The 12,243-nt window shown below is 37.7% G+C and overlaps 1 pseudogene; it reads left to right on the forward strand.

Moving 5' to 3' along the window:
• Positions 1-10,440, forward strand: part of LOC136145488 (trifunctional enzyme subunit beta, mitochondrial-like) — a 32,531-nt pseudogene extending 22,091 nt beyond the window's left edge.
• The last annotated feature ends 1,803 nt before the right edge of the window (positions 10,441-12,243 follow it).

Genomic DNA, 12,243 nt, shown 5'->3' on the forward strand with positions numbered 1-12,243 from the left:
AGCTTAAAAATGTAAGTGTTTAATAATATTCCATTCAAAATTCAATGGAATTTTATATAGTAATTTAAAATGCTAACTTGGTATAAGAAGTCAAAGCAAACATATGTTTATAAAAAGAAATTAACCAAGCAGGCCTCTAAACTATCAGAAAAAATTAAATAGCTAAATTAACTTTTGAAAAGTGTTAAGATTTTTCAAATTTTGAGCTCTGCCCTATATCACACACCAGTGCACATGAGGTATACAGTATACACTATAATTTCAAACATTTTATAGGAGCAGAAACTAAAAATTACAGAAACACATGCCAAATTAACCACAGAAAATATAAATTATAATATTCATGTATCTGGTCTTGGGATAGAAAGAAGCTTTTAAAACTAGATATAAATGAAAACATACCATCAAAAATATTACAGTTGATAGAAATCAATATGTGAAGCTTTCAAAGTGAATTAAAAATTACCATAAATTAGAAAATGAATGGAATATAAGGGAGACTAATCTACCCCATGTCTGACAGACTATAAGAAGAATTTTAAAGTTATATAAAAACAATGAGTTTTCCAGTTGAAACTGGAAATACAATGAATTGTACAAAATTAAAATTGATAAAAAATATAACTGTGCTAATATTAACAAGATCAGTGATTATGTCAAAAATTAAAAAATGGCTCATTCATAGAAAATTCTTCTCTATAACTTAGGCTAAAGTCAGTAATACATTTATATGAAACAATATTCATTGAAACTTTGTTATGATTATGATAATTTAGAAATAGCATAAACATTCAATACAGGAGACTAGTTTAATAAAATTAACACAACTCTACACTAAAAGCTGTAACGTAGTAAGGATTTTAATGAAAAATATTAAAATCTTCATGTATTTACTTGAGTAAACTTATAATGTACAAATGTAAATATGCAGTATAATTTCTATTTTCTAAAATAATGATCATATTCTTATAGACAAACATCATACATATGTATAGACATTTTTACATTTAAGTTCATATTTTTTTCCAGTGATTTATTGATGAATTTAAATATAATCTATGTAATGGGTGTGCGAAGAATCAGTTCTTTGATTTTTACAATCTTATTTGGTAAGGGATTAAGTAAATAAACATCACTGAAAAATCCCCTAGACCTCCTCTTTTCCTATAAGAAAACACAATGATCATTTTCATTGAGAACTATTTGATAAAGCAAAATTACTTTCTTGCTTTTTGTTCATTTGAGAGCAGTTATAGATCCTAAATCAATCAAAGTGAAAAATACCACATAGGATGTTTTAGGTCTCTATATGCTATGAGAATGTTGTCATGACATTTTGCTGAATAGCAGCAGAGGGTGATAAATGCATAAAATGATCCCTGAAGTCTAGTAAAACGCTGGACACAGGCCACTGGTGATTGTTGAAAGCGTGGGCTAGCACTACTTATTACACATCAATAAGGCAGAACACTAGTGTTTAATATAGGAGAAAAAGAGACAAAAATATGCAAATAAAATTGTATTAAAATTTAAACTTTTACAAAGCAAAACAATATTCTAAAGCACTGAAACTGAACAAATGTTCTCATAATATATAGTGACATTACCTCTACTCACTACCAGGTTGACATTTTTATAAGTAGACAAACTAAAATATGTATCTATTCTTTAACAAAAAATGGTTTCCTCAATACTAATGGTACCTAATACTAACCAGTCTTTATCACATTTTGGGACGAGGATAGACGAGGTCTGGTGACAGAATTCTTAAGCTTTGTTGCATAGATAATGTGGGTTTCAACCTTTGCAAAATCACAGAATCATTAGCTTTGACTTCACAGTCAAGCTCAGAATTTCTCTCTTCTCTCCTTTATCTTGTTCCCAGTAGAGAAGCAGTTCAACCTTTTAATATTTAAAAGTCTATTCCTAGGCTATTAAACAAGATAAAGAAAGAAGGGATGAAAAGTACTGTTATTAATTTAATCTGTACTTTAGGAACTGAGAGCTGGGGGTCACATATAAGGGTTTATAAGACAAGAATAATTTAACTTTCCTGTTCTGTGACACTCTCAACATCCTCCCCTCTCCACCACATTGCTACATTCTCCCCAACAACACTACACTAGAGTATTTACCAGAGAGTTTCTGGAAAAAAGAGATACCTATGCACTCAGTTTCTAGGCAGACAGTAAATGTGGAGAAAAGAGTAAAAGGATATTATGTCACAACTGGATGCAAAGAAAGAAGATTCCTAAATACAGCCAAATCTTTTATTGCCCATCACTTTATTACACTTTGCAGATATTATATTTTTTATAAATTGAAGGTTTGTGGCAACCCTGTATTATCAGATGATGGTTAGTACTTTTTAGCAATAAACTATTTTTAAATTAAGGTATGTATATTGTTCTTTAAACATAATGCTACTGTACACTTAATGGAATGCAATTAGGAAGTTGGATTTAGAAAAGGCAGATGAACCAGAGATCAAATTGCCAGCATCCACTGGATCATAGAAAAAGAGAATTCCAGAAAAAATTCTACTTCTGCTTCATTGACTACGTTAGAGCATTTGATTGAGTGGACAACCACCAACTATTCAGTTCAGTTTGTTGTTCAGTTGTTTCTGACTCTTTCCGACCCCGTGGACAGCAGCACACCAGGCCTCCCTGTCCATCACTAACATCCGGAGTTGCCCATTGAGTTGGTTATGCCATGCAACCATCTCATCCTCTGTCATCCCCTTTTCCTCCCACCTTCAAACTTTTTCAGCATCAGGGTCTTTTCAAATGAGTCAGTTATTCGCATCAGGTGGCCAAACTATTGGAGCTGCAGCTTCAACATCAGTCCTTCCTATGAATACTCAACACTGATTTCCTTTAGGATGGACTGGTTGGGTCTCCTTGCAGTCCAAGGGACGTTCAAGAGTCTTTTTTCAAACACCAGAGTTCAAAAGCATCAATTCTTCAGCATTCAGCTTTCTTTATACTTCAAATCTAACATCCATACATGACTACTGGAAAAAACATAGCCTTGACTAGATGGACCTTTGTCAGCAAAGTAATGTCTCTGCTTTTTAATATGCTGTCTAGGTTGGTCATAACTTCCCTTCCAAGGAGTAAGTGTTGTTTAAATTCATGGCTGCAGTTACCATCTGCAGTGATTTTAGAGCACAAAAAAATAAAGTCTGTCATTGTTTCCACTGTTTCCCCATCTATTTCCCATGAAGTGATGGGACCAGATGCCATGATCTTAGTTTCCTGAATGTTGAGCTTTTAGCCAACTTTTCCACTCTCCTCTTTCACTTTCATCACGAGGCTCTTTAGTTCTTCTTCACTCTCTACCATAAGGGTGGTGTTGGCTGCATATGTGAGGTTATTGATATTTCGCCCGGCAATCTTGATTCCAGCTTGTGTTTCTTCCAGCCCAGCATTTCTCATGATGTACTCTGCATATAAGTTAAATAAGCACAGTGGCAATATACAGCCTTGACATACTCTTTTTCCTATTTGGAACCAGTCTGTTGTTCCATGTCCAGTACTAACTGTTACTTCCTGACCTGCATACAGATTTCTCAAAAGGCAGGTCAGGTGGTCTGGCATTCCCATCTCTTTCAGAATTTTCCACAGTTTATTGTGATCCACATAGTCAAAGGCTTTGGCATAGTCAATAAAGCAGAAATAGATGTTTTTCCTGGAACTTTCTTGCTTTTTCAACGATCCAATGGATGTTGGCAATTTGATCTCTGGTTCCTCTGCCTTTACTAAAACCAGCTTAAACATCTGGAAGTTCATGGTTCATGTATTGCTGAAGCCTGGCTTGGAGAATTTTGAGCATTACTTTGCTAGCGTGTGAGATGAGTGTAATTTTTCAGTAACTTGAGGATTTTTTGACATTGCCTTTCTTTGGGATTGGAATGAAAACTGACCTTTTCCAGTCCTGTGGCCCCTGCTGAGTTTTCCAAATTTCCTGGCATATTGGGTGTGGCGCTTTCACAGCATTGTCTTTTAGGATTTGAAATAGCTCAACTGGAATTCCATCACATCCACTAGATTTGTTCGAAGTGATGCTTCCTAAGGCCCACTTGATTTCACATTCCAGGATGTCAGGCTCTAGGTGAGTGATCACACCATCATGATTATTTGGGTTGTGAAGATCTTTTTTGTACAGTTTTGTGTATTCTTGCCACCTCTTAATATCTTCTGCTTCTGTTAGGTCCATGACATTTCTTTCCTTTATTGAGCCCATTCTTGCATGAAATGTTCCCTTGGTATCTCTAATTTTCTTGAAGAGATCTCTAGTTTTCCCCATTCTACTTTTTCCCTCTATTTCTTTGCACTGATCACTGAGGAAGACTTTCTTATCTCCCTTTGCTGTTCTTTGGAACTCTGCATTAAATTGGGTATATCTTTCCTTTGCTCCTTTGTCTTTCACTTTTCTTCTTCTCTCAGCTATTTATAAGGCCTCCTCAAGACAGCCATTTTGCTTTTTTTTCCATTTTCTTTTTCTTGGGGATGCTCTTGATCCCTGTCTCCTGTACAGTGTCACAAACCTCCATCCAAGTTCATCAGGCACTCTGTCTAGCAGATCTAGTCCCTTAAATCTATTTCTCAGTTCCACTGTATAATCATAAGGGATTTGATTTAGGTCATACCTGAATGGTCTAGTGGTTTTCCCTACTTTCTTCAATTTAAGTTGACATTGGCAATAAGGAGTTCATGATCTGAGCCACAGTCAGCTCCCAGTCTTGTTTCTGCTGACTGTTAAGAGCTTCTCCATCTTTGGCTGCAAAGAATATAATCAATCTGATTTCGGTGTTGACAATCTGGTGATGTCCATGTGTAGAGTCTTCTCTTGTGTACTTGGAAGAGGGTGCTTGCTATGACCAGTGCATTCTCTTGGCAAAACTCCATTAGCCTTTGCCCTATTTCATTCTGTATTTCAAGGCCAAATTTGCCTGTTACTCTAGGTGTTTCTTGACTTCCTACTTTTGCACTACAGTCCCCTAATGAAAAGGACACCGTTTTTGGTTTTTAGTTCTAGAAGGTCTTGTAGGTCTTCACAGGACCATTCAACTTCAGCTTCTTTAGCATTACTGGTCAGGGCATAGACTTGGATTACCATGATATCGAATGGTTCTCCTTGGAAATGGACAGAGATCATTCTGTCACTTCTCAGATTGCATCCAAGTATTGCATTTCAGACTGTATTGTTGACTGTGATGGCTACTCCATTTCTTCTTAGGGATTCTTGCCGACAGTAGTAGATATAAACGTCATTTGAGTTAAATTCACCCATTCCAATCCATTTTAGTTCCATGATTCCTAAAATGTCGATGTTCACTCTTGCCATCTCCTGTTTGACCACTTCCAATTTGCTTTGATTCAAGGACCTAACATTCCAGGTTCCTATGCAATGTTGCTCTTTACAGCATCAGGCCTTGTTTCCATCACCAGTCACATCCACAGCTGGGTGCTGCTTTTGCTTTGGCTCCGTCTCTTCATTCTTTCTGATGTTATTTCTTCATTGATCTCCAGCAGCATATTGGACACCTACCGACCTGAGAAGTTCATCTTTCAGTGCCCTATCTTTTTGCCTTTTCATACAGCTCATGGGGTTCTCAAGGCAAGAATACTGAAGTGTTTGCCATTCCCTTCTCCAGTAGACCACATTTTGTCAGAACTCTCCACCATGACCCATCTGTCTTGGGTGAGCCATGCTGTGTAGGACCACAAACTGTGGATCACAACAAACTGTGGAAAATTCTAAAAGAGATGGGAATACCAGACCACCTTACCTGCCTCCTTAGAAACCTGTATGCAGGTCAAGAAGCAACAGTTAGAACCAGACAATGGTTACACAATGTTACAGTTAGAATGAAACAATGCACTGGTTCAAAAACTGGTAAAAGAGTATGTCAAGGCTGTATATTGTTATCCTGATTACTTAACTTATATGCAGAGTACATCAGGTGAAATGCTAGGATGGGTGAAGCACAATCTGGAATCAAGTTCACTGGGAGAAATATCAATAACCTCAGATATGCAGATGACACCACCCTCATGGCAGAAAGTGAAGAGGAACTAGAGCCTCTTGATTAAGGTGAAAGAGAAGAGTGAAAAAGTTGGATTAAAACTCAACTTTCAAAAAATAAAGATCATGGCATCGAGTCCTATCACTTCATCGCAAATACATGGGAAAACAATGGGAACAGTGACAGACTTTATTTTTTGGGCTCCAAAATCACTGCAGATGCTGACTACAGCCCCCAAATTAAGACACTTGTTCCTTGGATGAAAAGTATGACAAACCTAGACAGTGTATTAAAGAGAGAGAGACATCACTTTGCCTACAAAGCTCCATCTAGTCAAAACTATGGTTTTTCCAATAGTTAGGTAGGGATGTGAGAGCTGGACCTTAAAGATGTTTGAGCACTGAAGAATTGGTTCTTTTGAACCATGGTGCTGGAAAAGACTCTTGAGAGTCCCTTGGACTGCAAGGAGATCAAACAAGTCAATCCTAAAGGAAATCAACCCTGAATATTCATTGGAAGGATTGATGCTGATGCTGAAGTTCCAATACTTTGGCCACTTGATGTGAAGAGCAGACTCATTGGTAAAGACCCTGAAGCCAGGAAAGACTGAAGACGGGGGAAGAAGGGGATGACAGAGGATGAGATGGTTTGATGGCCTAACTGACTCAAAGGACACGAGTTGGAGCAAACTCCAAGAGAAACTGGACAGGGAGCAGCTGTAGTCCCTGGGGTCTCTCAGGACTGAGTAGACTGCACAAAAACCACTTTCACATGCTCTGGGAAGCCAAATTTCAAATGATTCCCTTTACTGAAATATTTGCTTCATTGCAGTGTTCTGGAGCAAAAGTCACAACATCTCTGAGGTATGCCTATACCAATTTCTTCTAGTGTTTTCTCCTTCCTTGTGAGGAAACAGGAAGACTAAGTGGTCCAGAATGACTTCAGGAAATATTGGTGCAGTGCCACACTATTTAACAAGGGAGGCATGCAGATCTTATTGCGCAGGCATTAAATCATGTTAATTATATGTTAAAGTGACATGTTTAGGGTTCGGTTTCCACTTCCGATGCAAGGATCTTAAGTCACCACCCTATCTTAATGACAAAAATTTGAAAAGAGTGAAAAATAAATAATTTTACTTGGTTCCCTATAGAGGGGAGGACACAAGGAAAACAACTGTCCTTAGGACTGGAGACAAACAAGATAGACAGGCAGTGATGCCTGACCTGAGCAGAGATCCCATGTAGAAATCACCTCTAGAAATGGGAGGGGGCAGGTAATAAACCTGGGCTATGACTGAAGAACTGCTGGAGACTCCATGTGGACAAATCGGAGAGGTAAAAGAATTAAAAACTCAAGGGCAGCCCAGCCACAGATGCCCCTCCCTCTAAGTTACAGGATTTCCTATGAGGAATTTATCCAGGTCCGCAGAGTAAATATTAGCGAAAAATCCCCCTGGGCTTCAGGAAGGGGCAGGGGAAATGGAACCATTTTTAAATACTCCAGCATCCCTCAGTTTTTGAGAAGGCTCACCCTTTGGGTAAATGCTTTAACCAAAACATAAGACAGAGCGAGAAAGGGACAGAGGAAAAAAATAAAAATAACGACTGAGAATTTCCCCAAATTAATGTCAGACACCAAACCACAGATCCAGGAATATCAGAGAACACCAAGCAGGATAAATGACACTACCACCACCACCACCACCACCAACAACAACAACAAAACAAACAAAATACCTTAAGCTAGGCATATCTTTTTCAAACTACAGAAAATCAAAGGGAAAGAAAAAAAAAATCTGAAAGAAGCAAGGGGTTGGGGTGGAGAAAACCACATTACTCAAAGAGGAACAAAGATTAAAAACTGCCACCAACTTCTCCTCAGTAACCAGGCGAGAAGAAAATAGAGTGAAATATTTAAAGTGCTGAGAGATTTCTACATGTGGTATGTAAGTTCTTAGGTCTCTAGTCTCATTGACGCTAGCTGCGGTAAAACTATTTCTAACCTTCTTCATCATCTTCTGTCCTCTTCTCCCTACCCGTCCCCTCACTCTCACCCCAGGCACCAGGGGAAGGGGTTGGCTAACTCAGACATGGGGGGAAGGAGAGGTTGTGGAGGACATGCTGAGGACTAGCCACCAGGGGAGACAAACTTCCACTTCTGAGATGCACATTCCTTGTCATCGCAAGTCAGGGAGAAGAAGAAAAAGAAGCAAGAATGTGGAGGAAAAAGGTAACACTTTGAATCTCTATATGAAACTATAAAATTCATTTCTGCTTTGGAAAGGTGGAAAAGACACTTTGCGCCTTTCTGGTAGAGAGCAAGAACCTTTCAGGCATGAGTATCTGATTTGGGGACTTACCTCAAAAGAGGGTATATATGTAATTAGAAATATTGATTTAAAAGTTAATTTTCCAATTCCTCTTATTTTTGTAAGAAGAAAAGCTGAGCATGAGGAATTTAAAGACTTGGAGCAAGATTTATATGTTGCACTAATGTTTCATTTCTGCCTAACTTATGATACCTGGTGAGTTAAAAGATCAGTTTAGGGTATAAAAAAAGGTTGAGAGGAAAAAACCTACCAATCTAGAAGTCTATAACCTGTAGTTATCCTTCAAAAGTGAAGGAAAAATAGATATTCTCAGATAAATAAAAACAGAGGGAATTTGTTACCAGGACACTTATCACGCAAGGAATGTTTTTTGAAGTTTTTTGGCAAAAGAGATGAGGCTCAGAGGCTGCCTTAGCCTCTGCAGGAGTTCTGCCCAGGCTCTGGAATACCCTAGTCAGACTCAGCCTTGCACTAGCCAGGCCCTCAACATACTTTCTGACTAACCCAACCCTGCCTGCCCACCTCCCTCCCCTCCAACCCCATGCTGACTTACTTCAGGTCCCTTAATGGTGCCCATCACTTTGGCTAAAGGGGCAGAAAGAACCCTTCCTCTACTGAAAGAAAGAAGGCCTATCATGAGGTCAGATGTCAGTCATCTAGTCAGGTGACAGGCAGACAGCCGGGACCCAGCTACAACTCTGAAGTCCGATGGCTTGCAAGAGGGGTTCTTTCTAGACTAGATCCACCCCCAGATCCCTCTCATCCCAGAAACTTGAGGCCAAATGCTGCTCACAACAGGAGCTCAAGGTAAGGTGGGGACCACAGCAGCAGGGCTCCCATCTTGACATTAATGTGAAAAAAATCTTTCAAGTTCAGCAAAATGGGTACTCAGATTTTCTTGAGACCTCTGAGCTGTTCCTAGCAGCTAAATGCTGCCCCAGCTGCCCAGAAAAAATTAAAGAAGACCTTGGCTAAACCCTATATAAAGAATATGGTGGTGGTAGATAATGTCACACTCCATTTTTGCTGTCAGGCACTTCACATAAAGACCTGATGCCATGTGATTTGGCTCTGATTTGTTGCATCAAACCAAGATCCCAAAGGAAATTGCTGGCTACATCATCTTTGGCAAAGTTATACAGGAAGTAAAAACAATGTAGGTAAAGAGTCTGTCCCTTGAAGCTGACCTCTCTGACAAGTCTCCTGTGATCTGTCACCATGGCTTGCATCTTTGCTAACCAAGCCAGGGCTACAAGTGTTGGCTTGATTACTTCTAGCCAGTAATGTGGTTGTGGCAGTGATATAGAGTTAATATCCTATGTTCCTATTTGTCATTTGAGGAAACTCATGCTTGATCTCAAAAAGGCCAAGATTTTAGGTCAGTAACTATCTTTAATCTTATCACCCGAGCGTGACCATGCATCGGTCCTCAGACTGACTTGCATCTGCCCTGTTGTTTCTCAACTGCAACAGAGTGAGTACGCACTACGTTTGCACAGTCTAGCCAAGAAGGCTCAGGATGAAGGACTTCTTTCTGATGTTGTAGATCTTCAAAATACAAGGAAAAGATATAGTCCCCAAAGATAGTGGCCTTTGTCCTTTCTGAAGTAGACAGTCAAGCTAAAACCTGCATTCATCAAGCCCTATGGCATAGTGACAGCTGCAAATTCTTCTTTCCTGACAGTGCATCTCCAATGCTGAGGAAAAAAACTCTGGTCATGTGTTATAAGCTGAAGGCACACACGAGGGATTTTGTGTATTTGTTTCAGGATTCCAAAGATCAGCTTTCACTTGAACCAACAACATATGCTACACTAAAAGTGCTAGAAAAGTTAGGATTAACAATAAATGATATCGATGCTTTTGAATTTCATTAAGCTTTCTCAGGTCATATTTTAACTAACCATAAAGTCATAGATTCTGATTAGTTTATACAAAACTACATGGATAAAAAAGCAAAGTTGTATTGAGTCCTTTGAAGAAGTTTAACAGTTGAGGTGAATCACTGTCCCTAAGATACCTGTACAGAGACACTGGCTGCCAACAAATCATGAAAGGACAAAGGCCAGTATGACTTGGTGGCCGTCCATAAAGTGGAGTGCAGGGCCATGCTGTGATAGATAACAGACTAGGAAATGGGGACTTGGAGTTCTTGTTCAGTACTCACCCAGGACAAGGCAATTTCAATGCATTACTAAATGACATATATATCTCCTAGTTCCTCTTAGGAAACACAATTTGTGGCCTTCTGTTAAATGTTTGCAAGTAAACCTTGCTAGCGTTCTGAGCTTTCCAATAATCATGGTTCACTGCTCTTTCAGGGATTTCTTAGTCATCAGAATTTCACATAGTGATATGTTTAAGCATTTGTTTTTGGACTCTATTTTCATTAAAGATTAAACAAGTGGTTGCAATTTGAGAAAGAGATTAGCTAGCATTTGAAATCATCTTTATAACATTGGCAAAATATACTCATTCATATTTGTGACCTAAAGATAAATTATTTCCTGTGAAATACAAACCAATGTACCTCTGTCTTTATGGAAACATAGTTCAGAATTTAAACTTAAATGAAAACTTACAATAAATATTTAGATACAAAAATACCACATTTGTTAACCTTAAACTGGAGAATTGTTGGAGGGGAAGAAATAATTATTATTATTAATAGGTACTCACACTACCCATGAAGTGGTATACTATCATTTGAAAATGGACATAAACTATATGTGAATACCTATTGCAATATTTATGGTTACCCTAGGACAACCATAAAAATAGCAAAAAAGAGAAGTATAACCTATATGCTAAGAAAAGAGGAAATGTGGAATCATGTAAAATGCTCATTTAAAACCACAAAAGGCATACAAAGAGTGGAAGGCAAAGTAGGAAAAAAGAAGGAGAACATTAAATTCAAAATAGTAACAAAGATGGTAGGTATGAGTCCAAATACATCTCTGAATACCAATGGTCCAAATGCATCAACTAAATGATAAAGACTGTCAGAGTGAACCACAAAACAAGATCCCATTATCTAATGTGTACAAAAAACTCATTTTAAATATATATAAAAACATGTATAGATTTGAAGTAAATGGCTGGAGAAAAATATAGCAACACTAATCAAAGAAAGCAGAAGTAGCTATATTAATCTCAGATGGAGCAGATTTCAAAGCAAATAAAGCTATTATGGATAAATAAGGGCATTATGTAATGATAAAGGGGTCAATTTTCCAGGAAAGTATTACAATCCTTAATATTTATACACCTAACAACAGAGCATCAAACTATAAGAGGTAAAATCTTATAGAACCAGAAAGAGAAATAGGTGAATCCACTATCATGTTGTAATTGTCAAAACCCTCTCTCAGAAATGGGCAGATCAAGCAGGCAGAATATGAGTAAGGACATAGCTGAACTCAACAACATCATCAATCAACTGGATATAATTGACATTTATAGACTTAATCTTCCAACAACAGCAGCATACACATTCTTTTCAAGCTCACACAGAACATTCATCAATATAGACCATATTCTCAGTTTAAACACACCTTAAAAATTTAAATAATATAAATCACACAATGTCTATCCTCAGATCACAATGAAATTTAACTAGAAGTCAATAATAGAAAGACAACCAGAAAATATAAAAATATGTGGTGATTAACCAACACACTTGAAGCAATACGTGGACCAAAGAAGAAATCTGGAGAAAAAATTTACAACATTCTTTCCTAAAATTAAAAAACAACTTATGAAATTTGTGGGATTCAGCAAAAACTGTACTTGGAGGGTAATTTATAGCATATAATTCATAACATAAATTTATAGAATACATATATTAGAAAAGAAGATTTATACTATAGACCAAAAT

The sequence above is a fragment of the Muntiacus reevesi genome, chromosome 13 (genome assembly GCF_963930625.1).
Source record: "Muntiacus reevesi chromosome 13, mMunRee1.1, whole genome shotgun sequence".
Lineage (NCBI taxonomy): Eukaryota > Metazoa > Chordata > Mammalia > Artiodactyla > Cervidae > Muntiacus > Muntiacus reevesi.